Genomic DNA, 13,270 nt, shown 5'->3' with positions numbered 1-13,270 from the left:
GACTCCCTTCAACTGAACCCTAGACTCATGGAGTATTTCAAACCACTCCCAATTGACCTCTTTTTTTTAGAACAACTTATTTTTCCTCATACCTATCTCACTCCCCCATTCTTTTCCATCAACACCTTGACCTCTTGAATTGATTCTATGCCACCATATTCACCATTGGTATTGTATCTGTACTTCCATCACTACCCCTCTAAACCTTGGATCTATCTCTTTCCATCATTGTTTGCCACAAACAAAGTGATAACAAATTTTCCTTTTAATGCATATCACTCTCACTCTCCATTTCTATCTCTATGTCTCAACCTCCATCAACATTACCTCCTCAACATCATGCACATGGATGATGTGCATCTCTCTCTCATTGTTCATTTTTGTTTGGCAAGAATGGAGCCGGCCAATTTGTGTTTGCATTCAAAATTCGGCCAGCACTATCTCCCCTTTTCCTTCTTATACAAGCCATGCCTCCCACCTACCCCAATCCATAAATGGGCAGCCTCCCAACCAACTCAATCAATGAGGAGGCTACCTCCCAACCAACTCAATCAATGAGGAGGCAGCCAACCCACCCCCTCTCCCTCTATATAAAGGGGCTTGGCAGCCCACTCCCTCCTCACTTGCTCTCATTTCCCACTCTCCACTCCTCTCCACTCCTCTCCTTTGCCTCATTTCTTTTCACTCCCTACTATTTCCTCCACTCCCTCACACTCTCCTCCTCCACTTCCCCACGAAAATGGTGCTCCCCTTGCTCCCATGGCCGGCCATAGCCATGGCAAGCCACCAAGATGAAGCTCTCCCCCTCCCTCAAGCTCATCCTCACCATGAGAGCCTCCCTCTCCTTCTTCTCCCTAACCTTAGATGGTTTAATCTCCTCTTCTTCTCCCTCCATTGCTAAGATTGGATCTTGATGCAGGTGCATGTTGGTCCAAGCATGGAGAAGGTTGAGCTATCCTCAGATCTGAAGTTCTTGAGCAAAGTTCGTCCAAATCCCTGCAGTAATTTCTGCTATCTTGCTGTTTCAGATTCTGTACAATTTTGTAAAATCCGCCAAATCTCGTGTGCAGATCCAAATCTAGTGGTTCAAAGTTTTGCAGATAGGTATTGAAAATATCTACAACTTGGAGTTGGTCTCATCCTCAAATTCGTTACGGATTTTGCATGGTAAATAAAGTTCTGCAAACATGCAGAATCACTGTTTGTTAGATTTCTCCCGTTTTACCAAACCTTTTTGAGCAAACCAAACTGTGGGTGAAAGCCCTCTCCAATACCTTTATTTTGGCGGTGGTTTCACTTCGATTGACCTCTTGAAACTGAAATGGCTCATAGATCAAGATCTGGTCAGATCTGACTTTGTCGAATTAAACCATGAGCTTGGAGACGAATTTTTGAATGAAACCAACTGGGTAAGAACCACCTATTCAATACCTTTCAGATGCAGCAGACCTCATATTTTTATGATTTGTGTATGATTTTTGATGAATTAAACTTGTTCTGTATGTTCTGCAGACATGGCTGTTAGCTTTTAATTCATCAAAAATCCATTTTTGAACCTAATTGAGTGATTCCAATTCTGTAGGATTACTGAATGTTTTCTTAATCATCTCCAACAAGTTTCAAACCTTTATCTATTATGCAACTCCATAGTTAAAGCAAATGGTGAAAACATGCAGTAAACTTGTCAATCCATTTGTGAGAGTTTCAGAAATAATTTGAACCCAAATCCAATTGTGTTTGCATCTCTGTTTAATTACCTTTCAAATGCAAGTAGCCTCATATTTTTAGGATTTTTCTACGATTTATGGCTTACAGATCTTGTTTTCTGTACAGTCAGATTCAAGGAAATTCCTAAAATTGTAGGTTTAATATTTTTAGGTGATTCCAATTGGGTTAGTCTTGTATTAGTACTAGCTATCTAGGAAAAATATTATTAGTCTCTGTTCATACATATTTGTTGCTGTTAGTAATGTTTATGTGTGACATGCATTGTTGAAGCAAAACTTTTCGGTTTATTTAAAACCCTTGACCAACTCTTTTAGTAGAGATGGGCAACCTTTGTTTTATGCTTGCAAAACAAAACCTCTGCAACCTAACATTATCTCTTTTGTTTTGTTTAAATTTTCAAATGATGTGGTATATGGTTTGCTTCCTATTTTTGTATAGTGATTAAGTGAGCAAATTAAATTAGGAAAACTGTTTTCTACTTTTCCAAAAGTGTTTGAAAATGTTTTGTGAAAGTATTTGATGTCAAACTAATGCTCTTGTCCTCTTTATGATGTTATCTACCAGGGGTACTTAGCTTGTGCCATGGTGATACCGAGAGAGGCAATTGCTAAGTTGTGATACTCTCATACCTTTACTAGGTAAATAAAATGGTTTCTCTTTAAGTTGTTTGTGGTATCTATAAGTCCTTTGTATGTTATACCTTGGCTGCATGGTTAGTTGTTGATTGTTGTATGTTTGTTTGTTGGTTCAATGTGATTGATTGTGTTCTTTTATATTTTCCGGCGATAGATGCGAACAATTCCGGAGAAGAAGAACAAGTGGAATCGGATGAGAAGATTTTATTTATATTGTTGGGATTGTTATATTGATGGAGTTGAAGAAGTACAGGGACAAATAAGCCAAGGCAAGCCATCTTTTGATCTCTGATCCGGTGTCTAGTTGGATGTCATTTGTTGATGTTCAAAGCACCTTCATTCTATGTGTGTTATTATCTCCATTTATGTCATCTATGTGTGATTGCAAGTGGGGTACTCCCTAGTGGTGATGCTCCACTATTGTCCTTGTGTTATGGGATGGATGGTAACATGGCCGTGCTATTCCACTTGGTGATCTTGTATGCTCAACTTGAGCATGTTCCATCTCAAGATATTAACTTACACCACACCCACCCCCTTTGTAGTATAGAGGTATCAATGTCATGATCTTGGTGTATTCTCAACTTGAGAGGAGTATGCCGTGTACCATCTTGGAGAATATGTTGGATAGTGACACTCCACTATCTAAGTTGTGTAGTTAGCACCACAAATCTGAGAGTATATTCCTCCTTGTGTTGTCATAATACATGCTTACCTTAAGCAAGTATGATCCACTCCACTACCCCTTTATACCTCATCTATGGCGGGATGACTCTCATCTCGGCCGTAGTGCAATACTAGTTCAACTCATGAAACTATAGGTTGGGAACCCCTCAAGGTTTACCTTGTTGTAAATGTTTATGAAAACCTTGGGTGAGGCAATCTTACCCAAGCGTATGGTTTATGAAAGGAAAGGATCTTGACAAAGATGGTTGGAAAGAGGAAATGTGTGTGTGACTTGGGTTTTTGAGAAAAACGACACATGGTTCTCTGTATTCGCCCGGAACAATTAACCCGCGCAACCACACTACTCCAACGTGGGCACGGGGCTTAGCTTGACGTTTGTTCTTCTTAGCATGAGGCACCGCACAACTATACAAGGGTACGGTTACCCCCGAGTCCGGGTTGTCGTAGTTGGAGACAATCGTATAACGGGAGGCCTTCGGGGCTGACCCGTCCGGAAGACACTATGGGTCTCCTGGCTTGGCGGTGGAGCCACGCTCAAAGGGAGGTGAGCTGCCACGGTGCCGGGGAGGTACATACTCCATAGGGTAGGACCTCTTGCTAAGTTGAATAGGCGAAAGGCTTCGACTGATTATCCGAGACTCGCATACTTTCGTATGACGAACCGAGGATGATCCCGGTGGATTTATCAGATCTTGTGGGGAAAGTGCGCACACTCTGCAGAGTCAAAACTATTCGAATAGCCGCGTCCGCGGTCATGGACGGTTGGGATGGCCGTTACCGAGCTGTGTCGAGTTTTGGTTTTTGAAAAATGATTTCCAAAGGAAATGTGTGTGTTGGATGTACCGGAAGGGTACGGAAAGGCTGGTGCCGACCATATGGAGATGGTCGAGGAAAATGAAACAAAATTGGGTGACCCTTCCTAGTGTTTCATGTAGAGGGACTCTTCTTCAATAGAGAAATAGAGATGTCTTAGATAAATTCTTGGAGTGTCCCCTTCGATTGAGAAGTTGGGATGCTATCTCCACCAAAAACATCTCTTCTCTTCCACATGCTATATCCACAAGAGAAACTACTCTTCCTCTCTTGTCTTCTTTAGTTAGAATTGTTATCACCTTCTTGATGGTTTGCGAGTACAATTCAAATGTACTCACGGCTTTGTCCCTGGCTATTTACTTGGCCAGACTTGAAGGAGTTTGACAGATGAAGAAGGAGTTGGCGACGTCTATGCGAGCTAGGAACGTCTTCCCAGTCAGTTGCCTGTAGGGTTATGGCAGATGACTTGGGTACTGCGCTGCTGAAGTGATGATGCTACTCTGATGTTTAGTTAGGCCCTTCGAGGCTATTATGTAAGTATTGGTCATGTGACCATGTTGTAATTTTCTTATTCCGCTTTGTAATGGATGGTGTAATTTGGTATCAGTTCGGTTATGTGTTCACGGCGCACTGATCATGGGATCGTGAACTGTATACATAACAGGGAATTTCGGACAGCTAGTCCGGGGTCCCCACAGAGCTGGTATCAGAGCTATCCTGACTGTAGGAGACCTTAGTTAGCATGGACGTTAGTTAGGAAACAAGTACTTGGGAAAAACTATTTACAAAACAAATTCTTTCTTTAGTTGGAAGCATAGCTTCTACTCCTCTTATTTATTCAAAGCTTCTAAATTCTTATCTCTCCGCTTTATAAAAGGGTTTGAAAATTCTTACTCTATTGTCTCATCCAATTCAAACCTACATATTGGACGATGTCCCCAACCCAGACCGGAGACTCGAACTCGAAGATGGATCAACCTTTTATGAAGTCTCACATATCTCCAACAGCAGCTATTGAAGATTTGATGCCGACTTAGTCGTGCTCATGTAGGGATGATAACATCACATCTTTGGTTGTCACCAAAGTCTGTCGATGAGCTGACCTTGTTCCTCCATGGACTTGCACTTTTTGCAGTCGTCTGGGATCAAGTCCTCAGTTCTTGACTAGTACTTTTTAGGCCAGCCACCAGAAGTTGCCGCCTTCGGGAGCACCTCAACAGCTACCTCTTCGAAGACCTCATATTTCCGGGATGTCGAGACTAGAAGTTCTACACAGTTTTCTCCTCCGCCTCATCATCAATGACTCAACACCCGACCCCTTCACTACCAATTGCTACAAGGATCCAAGTTGAAGCTGATGTTGACGATATGAAGACGTCAACATATGCGACCAGCCCCAAACCTATAGGATGGATAGGACAAAACTCAATCGCTTTGATTGAGCTACCCCTACGTATTAGGCATCCTTGGGTACTTAGAGTACCATGTCTGGTGTGATGATTGCTTGTAGTTCCTCGTGTGTTGCCTTGAGTGTTTTTATCTGTTTGTTGTGTGCATGATTGTCTTGATCCTTCGGTTTGAAAAACACCCTCGGTGTGATAACCTAGCTTAGACAGCCTCCCTAAGATGTTTTTACCCTCATCAACCACGCCGTTAGAATACTAACTGCTAGTTACTGGATAAGTTAACTCTGTAACCATCGATTCTCAACCGTCGGAGAAACTAACCCAGACCCCTATCCACGCCGACTACTTTCAAGATCAGCTGGAGCATCTCTACTACGCCAAGAAAGCAGAAGCCCCTACCTTCAAGAGTGACTGCACCTCTGCGAGAAGACATACTAATTTGGACTAACCTTGGAGCATAACCGCACTAACCTCGAGCATATCTTCTTGAAACCACCCTCTAACACGTCGTCTAACAAGCTGAGGGAACAATAGCATCAAAGCCAAGCTGCATCACCTGGTTCATCCGCTCCTCATCAAGTGAAGCTCCTGAAGATACCTCAAGACTCAAGATTAGGTGTAGTTTAACCGCACACTTCTCAACTAGTACAAGTCAGCACCAACTCTCAAGCTCAAGATTGTCTCCGACGACCTTCGTTGCTACTTCATATGGACACAACCAGGCGCTTCATCGACTTACTACCTTACCGCACGTTATAAGGTTTAGTAAACACCGTGAGTGCCTTTTTAAGCCGTGGTCTACATTTCTCCCCCGAAGATTCTTCAACTAAATACGGAAGATCGACAACTTCTTCAGAAGCCCCAGACAGAACTACAAGGCAGAAGCTCTGAGTTTTTCTGAGAACCCGGTGAAAAATCTTAAGGGTGGAAGACTTCGTCTCCCACTATAAATTGGAGCTAACCCTAACATTTTTAACCTTTCTAAAAAACACCGTCGAGAACTTGGGATGCATTTACTGCCCTTGAAGTCGTGGACTACACAACGTCCTCTGAAGATGTTCGACTCAAGACGAGAGATCAATGACTTCTCCAAAAAGCGCCGACAAGACCCGTGGCCGAAGCTTAGAGTTTTTAAACCTCCCCGGTGAACAATTTTAAGGGTGGAAGACTTCGTCTTCCACTAAAAATTTAAGCTAACTCTAAAAAGTTTTCAACCCTGCTCAAGTACCGTTGGGTGCACTAACCCTCCCACAGTCTTGAACCTCTGCTAGGATCGTGAAGAAGCTACAGATCCAACACCTGCAAGGAGTAGTCAACCCTTCACGAAGCTTTCCCTCGGAAGAAATCTAACATGTCTCTCAGAAGCCGAAGTTGCGACCCTCTCAACAACGGCACGCCGACAGAAGAATGGAGTCTAACTTTCATTAAGCTTTACAACCCCTCCAGTTCTACGCTCAGTAATCTCGGGACGAGATTATTTTAAGGGTGGAAGATCTGTAACACCCCAACTTTTGCAACCTTGATTAATTGTCCATATTCCAAAAATTAGGGGGAACAAAAACTTTTTCTATAGACTAATTTAGATGAGTTGCCTTGATTTGTTTGTTGTGATGAATTGCTTTGATCTGCCGCTAGATATATTGTCTTGATTTCTTGTTGAGTTCTGTGTTGAGTACCTCAAAGAACAACACCTCTAGTGGTCAGACATACAACTCACCTAATAAAACACATGTGTGACTTAGGTAAAATTGTTTTCCTTTTTACTACATCAAACTCTTCTCCTCATGGCAACATGAGTGTGCCATCTTGATATTCCTATTTGTGTTAGTCCAGCTCAAACCATCCTTGAATCCAAAATTTGGGATCATCTACCCTCATCACATCCTTCTCTTATACCCACTCATCTTAGGTTGATTCTGAAGCCAAGTCAACAATCTGTTTTGGCAAGCTTATAAGTTCCAGACTTTGGCAGTTGATATCTAAGCAACCACCACTGTTATTGTTGACCTCAATGCATGGATCTCATCTATGCAACATCCTCTTCAACCTCCACGTCTTGCATGTCTCAGTCAATCCTTGCAGCTCATATATTCAACTTGATCTTGTACCCTATCCAATGTTTTACCTCAAGATCACTTCCTTCACTTTTACCTCTTGTTTTTATTCAAGTTTAATCTTCACAAAACCAAGATTGGGAATGATGGGTACATTTTGAGGCCACCATCTACCCTTGAGAACACTCCTCCCTAAATTAGTTTTCTTTCTCAAAAACCCTATTGTTTTTCCTTCTCTAGTTTTGATCACAAAACTACTTCTAGTTTTATAAAATCTTTTCAGGATATTTCTTCAAAGAAAACAAAGAACTGAAATGGGTTTTGTTTTTCATCCCATTTCTACCAAGTACTGATTTCTAAAACATTATTTTCTATTTTGTTTTCCATTTTACAAAAGGCTTGTTTATGGTACCTATACCATTTCTTGTCTTCCTCTTGCTTATTTTACATTTGAGAAAAACTCTACTTCACTTGAGAAAGTAAGTAGAACATTTTGACCTCCTATGTTCCAACTAGTTTCTCTCAACATTTTCAAATTCCATTCCACTTGAGTTCATTCCCAATTGAGGTGTTTCAAATCCCTTTCAAATAAATTCTTTTTTTTCAAATGACAATCCTTGCACATCTTATGCACATCACTGATTTACCACATTGTATCCCCTCATCCTCCAATTCTTGATCAAATGGATGATCATTTGATACTTTCAAATGGACTCCCTTCAACTGAACCCTAGACTCAGGGAGTATTTCAAACCACTCCCAATTGACCTCTTTTTTTAGAACAACTTATTTTTCCTCATACCTATCTCACTCCCCCATTCTTTTCCATCAACACCTTGACCTCTTGAATTGATTTTATGCCACCATATTCACCATTGGTATTGTATCTGTACTTCCATCACTACCCCTCTAAACCTTGGATCTATCTCTTTCCATCATTGTTTGCCACAAACAAAGTGATAACAATTTTTCCTTTTAATGCATATCACTCTCACTCTCCATTTCTATCTCTATGTCTCAACCTCCATCAACATTACCTCCTCAACATCATGCACATGGATGATGTGCATCTCTCTCTCATTGTTCATTTTTGTTTGGCAAGAATGGAGCCGGCCAATTTGTGTTTGCATTCAAAATTCGGCCAGCACTATCTCCCCTTTTCCTTCTTATACAAGCCATGCCTCCCACCTACCCCAATCCATAAATGGGCAGCCTCCCAACCAACTCAATCAATGAGGAGGCTACCTCCCAACCAACTCAATCAATGAGGAGGCAGCCAACCCACCCCCTCTCCCTCTATATAAAGGGGCTTGGCAGCCCACTCCCTCCTCACTTGCTCTCATTTCCCACTCTCCACTCCTCTCCACTCCTCTCCTTTGCCTCATTTCTTTTCACTCCCTACTATTTCCTCCACTCCCTCACACTCTCCTCCTCCACTTCCCCACGAAAATGGTGCTCCCCTTGCTCCCATGGCCGGCCATAGCCATGGCAAGCCACCAAGATGAAGCTCTCCCCCTCCCTCAAGCTCATCCTCACCATGAGAGCCTCCCTCTCCTTCTTCTCCCTAACCTTAGATGGTTTAATCTCCTCTTCTTCTCCCTCCATTGCTAAGATTGGATCTTGATGCAGGTGCATGTTGGTCCAAGCATGGAGAAGGTTGAGCTATCCTCAGATCTGAAGTTCTTGAGCAAAGTTCGTCCAAATCCCTGCAGTAATTTCTGCTATCTTGCTGTTTCAGATTCTGTACAATTTTGTAAAATCCGCCAAATCTCGTGTGCAGATCCAAATCTAGTGGTTCAAAGTTCTGCAGATAGGTATTGAAAATATCTACAACTTGGAGTTGGTCTCATCCTCAAATTCGTTACGGATTTTGCATGGTAAATAAAGTTCTGCAAACATGCAGAATCACTGTTTGTTAGATTTCTCCCGTTTTACCAAACCTTTTTGAGCAAACCAAACTGTGGGTGAAAGCCCTCTCCAATACCTTTATTTTGGCGGTGGTTTCACTTCGATTGACCTCATGAAACTGAAATGGCTCACAGATCAAGATCTGGTCAGATCTGACTTTGTCGAATTAAACCATGAGCTTGGAGACGAATTTTTGAATGAAACCAACTGGGTAAGAACCACCTATTCAATACCTTTCAGATGCAGCAGACCTCATATTTTTATGATTTGTGTATGATTTTTGATGAATTAAACTTGTTCTGTATGTTCTGCAGACATGGCTGTTAGCTTTTAATTCATCAAAAATCCATTTTTGAACCTAATTGAGTGATTCCAATTCTGTAGGATTACTGAATGTTTTCTTAATCATCTCCAACAAGTTTCAAACCTTTATCTATTCTGCAACTCCATAGTTAAAGCAAATGGTGAAAACATGCAGTAAACTTGTCAATCCATTTGTGAGAGTTTCAGAAATAATTTGAACCCAAATCCAATTGTGTTTGCATCTCTGTTTAATTACCTTTCAAATGCAAGTAGCCTCATATTTTTAGGATTTTTCTACGATTTATGGCTTACAGATCTTGTTTTCTGTACAGTCAGATTCAAGGAAATTCCTAAAATTGTAGGTTTAATATTTTTAGGTGATTCCAATTGGGTTAGTCTTGTATTAGTACTAGCTATCTAGGAAAAATATTATTAGTCTCTGTTCATACAAATTTGTTGCTGTTAGTAATGTTTATGTGTGACATGCATTGTTGAAGCAAAACTTTTCGGTTTATTTAAAACCCTTGACCAACTCTTTTAGTAGAGATGGGCAACCTTTGTTTTATGCTTGCAAAACAAAACCTCTACAACCTAACATTATCTCTTTTGTTTTGTTTAAATTTTCAAATGATGTGGTATATGGTTTGCTTCCTATTTTTGTATAGTGATTAAGTGAGCAAATTAAATTAGGAAAACTGTTTTCTACTTTTCCAAAAGTGTTTGAAAATGTTTTGTGAAAGTATTTGATGTCAAACTAATGCTCTTGTCCTCTTTATGATGTTATCTACCAGGGGTACTTAGCTTGTGCCATGGTGATACCGAGAGAGGCAATTGCTAAGTTGTGATACTCTCATACCTTTACTAGGTAAATAAAATGGTTTCTCTTTAAGTTGTTTGTGGTATCTATAAGTCCTTTGTATGTTATACCTTGGCTGCATGGTTAGTTGTTGATTGTTGTATGTTTGTTTGTTGGTTCAATGTGATTGATTGTGTTCTTTTATATTTTCCGGCGATAGATGCGAACAATTCCGGAGAAGAAGAACAAGTGGAATCGGATGAGAAGATTTTATTTATATTGTTGGGATTGTTATATTGATGGAGTTGAAGAAGTACAGGGACAAATAAGCCAAGGCAAGCCATCTTTTGATCTCTGATCCGGTGTCTAGTTGGATGTCATTTGTTGATGTTCAAAGCACCTTCATTCTATGTGTGTTATTATCTCCATTTATGTCATCTATGTGTGATTGCAAGTGGGGTACTCCCTAGTGGTGATGCTCCACTATTGTCCTTGTGTTATGGGATGGATGGTAACATGGCCGTGCTATTCCACTTGGTGATCTTGTATGCTCAACTTGAGCATGTTCCATCTCAAGATATTAACTTACACCACACCCACCCCCTTTGTAGTATAGAGGTATCAATGTCATGATCTTGGTGTATTCTCAACTTGAGAGGAGTATGCCGTGTACCATCTTGGAGAATATGTTGGATAGTGACACTCCACTATCTAAGTTGTGTAGTTAGCACCACAAATCTGAGAGTATATTCCTCCTTGTGTTGTCATAATACATGCTTACCTTAAGCAAGTATGATCCACTCCACTACCCCTTTATACCTCATCTATGGCGGGATGACTCTCATCTCGGCCGTAGTGCAATACTAGTTCAACTCATGAAACTATAGGTTGGGAACCCCTCAAGGTTTACCTTGTTGTAAATGTTTATGAAAACCTTGGGTGAGGCAATCTTACCCAAGCGTATGGTTTATGAAAGGAAAGGATCTTGACAAAGATGGTTGGAAAGAGGAAATGTGTGTGTGACTTGGGTTTTTGAGAAAAACGACACATGGTTCTCTGTATTCGCCCGGAACAATTAACCCGCGCAACCACACTACTCCAACGTGGGCACGGGGCTTAGCTTGACGTTTGTTCTTCTTAGCATGAGGCACCGCACAACTATACAAGGGTACGGTTACCCCCGAGTCCGGGTTGTCGTAGTTGGAGACAATCGTATAACGGGAGGCCTTCGGGGCTGACCCGTCCGGAAGACACTATGGGTCTCCTGGCTTGGCGGTGGAGCCACGCTCAAAGGGAGGTGAGCTGCCACGGTGCCGGGGAGGTACATACTCCATAGGGTAGGACCTCTTGCTAAGTTGAATAGGCGAAAAGCTTCGACTGATTATCCGAGACTCGCATACTTTCGTATGACGAACCGAGGATGATCCCGGTGGATTTATCAGATCTTGTGGGGAAAGTGCGCACACTCTGCAGAGTCAAAACTATTCGAATAGCCGCGTCCGCGGTCATGGACGGTTGGGATGGCCGTTACCGAGCTGTGTCGAGTTTTGGTTTTGAAAAATGATTTCCAAAGGAAATGTGTGTGTTGGATGTACCGGAAGGGTACGGAAAGGCTGGTGCCGACCATATGGAGATGGTCGAGGAAAATGAAACAAAATTGGGTGACCCTTCCTAGTGTTTCATGTAGAGGGACTCTTCTTCAATAGAGAAATAGAGATGTCTTAGATAAATTCTTGGAGTGTCCCCTTCGATTGAGAAGTTGGGATGCTATCTCCACCAAAAACATCTCTTCTCTTCCACATGCTATATCCACAAGAGAAACTACTCTTCCTCTCTTGTCTTCTTTAGTTAGAATTGTTATCACCTTCTTGATGGTTTGCGAGTACAATTCAAATGTACTCACGGCTTTGTCCCTGGCTATTTACTTGGCCAGACTTGAAGGAGTTCGACAGATGAAGAAGGAGTTGGCGACGTCTATGCGAGCTAGGAACGTCTTCCCGATCGGTTACTGTAGGGTTATGGCAGATGACTTGGGTACTGCGCTGCTGAAGTGATGATGCTACTCTGATGTTTAGTTAGGCCCTTCGAGGCTATTATGTAAGTATTGGTCATGTGACCATGTTGTAATTTTCTTATTCCGCTTTGTAATGGATGGTGTAATTTGATATCAGTTCGGTTATGTGTTCACGGCGCACTGATCATGGGATCGTGAACTGTATACATAACAGGGAATTTCGGACAGCTAGTCCGGGGTCCCCACATTTTCCGTATCGTGGCTCTCGGTACTGGGGGTTTCGCGACGAAGGCTATAAGTAGGCGGAGGAGATAGGTCAGGGGGCCACACGAGGGCCCCACACAACAGGCCGGCACGGCCAAGGCCCAGGCCGCGCCGCCCTAGTGTGTCGCCAGCTCGTGGCCCCACTTCATATCATCTTCGGTCTTCTGGAAGCTTCGTGTGAAAATAGGCCCCTAGGCGTTGATTTCGTCCAATTCCGAGAATATTTCCTTACTAGGATTTCTGAAACCAAAAACAGCAACTGGCTCTTCGGCATCTCGTTAATAGGTTAGTGCCGGAAAATGCATAAATATGACATAAAGTTTGCATAAAACATGTAGATATCATCAATAATGTGGCATGGAATGTAAGAAATTATCGATACGTCGGAGACGTATCAGCATCCCCAAGCTTAGTTTCTGCTCGTCCCGAGCAGGTAAACGATAACAAAGATAATTTCTGGAGTGACATGCCATCATAACCTTGATCATACTATTGTAAGCATATGTAATGAATGCAGCGAACCAAACAATGGTAAATGACATGAGTAAACAAATGAATCATACAGCAAAGACTTTTCATGAATAGTACTTCAAGCATCAATAAGTCTTGCATAAGAGTTAACTCATAAAGCAATAATTCAAAGTAAAGGTATTGAAGCAACA

The 13,270-nt window shown here is 41.8% G+C and overlaps 1 long non-coding RNA gene across 5 annotated transcripts; it reads left to right on the top strand.

Moving 5' to 3' along the window:
- Window positions 1–207: 207 nt before the first annotated feature.
- On the top strand, window positions 208–13,029 carry LOC127333947 (uncharacterized). 5 transcript variants are annotated; one of them, XR_011752091.1, is made up of 11 exons: window positions 208–982; window positions 1,071–1,104; window positions 1,333–1,409; window positions 2,293–2,366; window positions 2,518–2,632; window positions 4,232–9,015; window positions 9,104–9,200; window positions 9,366–9,442; window positions 10,326–10,399; window positions 10,551–10,665; window positions 12,264–13,029. It is a non-coding gene; the product is annotated as an uncharacterized lncRNA (long non-coding RNA). The 5 variants fall into 5 exon arrangements; XR_011752092.1 differs by having other exon boundaries at window positions 1,071–1,167; window positions 9,104–9,137; XR_011752090.1 differs by having other exon boundaries at window positions 1,071–1,167.
- Window positions 13,030–13,270: the final 241 nt, after the last annotated feature.

The sequence above is a fragment of the Lolium perenne genome, chromosome 2, assembly GCF_019359855.2.
Source record: "Lolium perenne isolate Kyuss_39 chromosome 2, Kyuss_2.0, whole genome shotgun sequence".
Taxonomy (NCBI): domain Eukaryota; kingdom Viridiplantae; phylum Streptophyta; class Magnoliopsida; order Poales; family Poaceae; genus Lolium; species Lolium perenne.
Note: the sequence above shows the minus strand (reverse complement) of the source record. Positions and strands in the feature narration are given on the sequence as shown.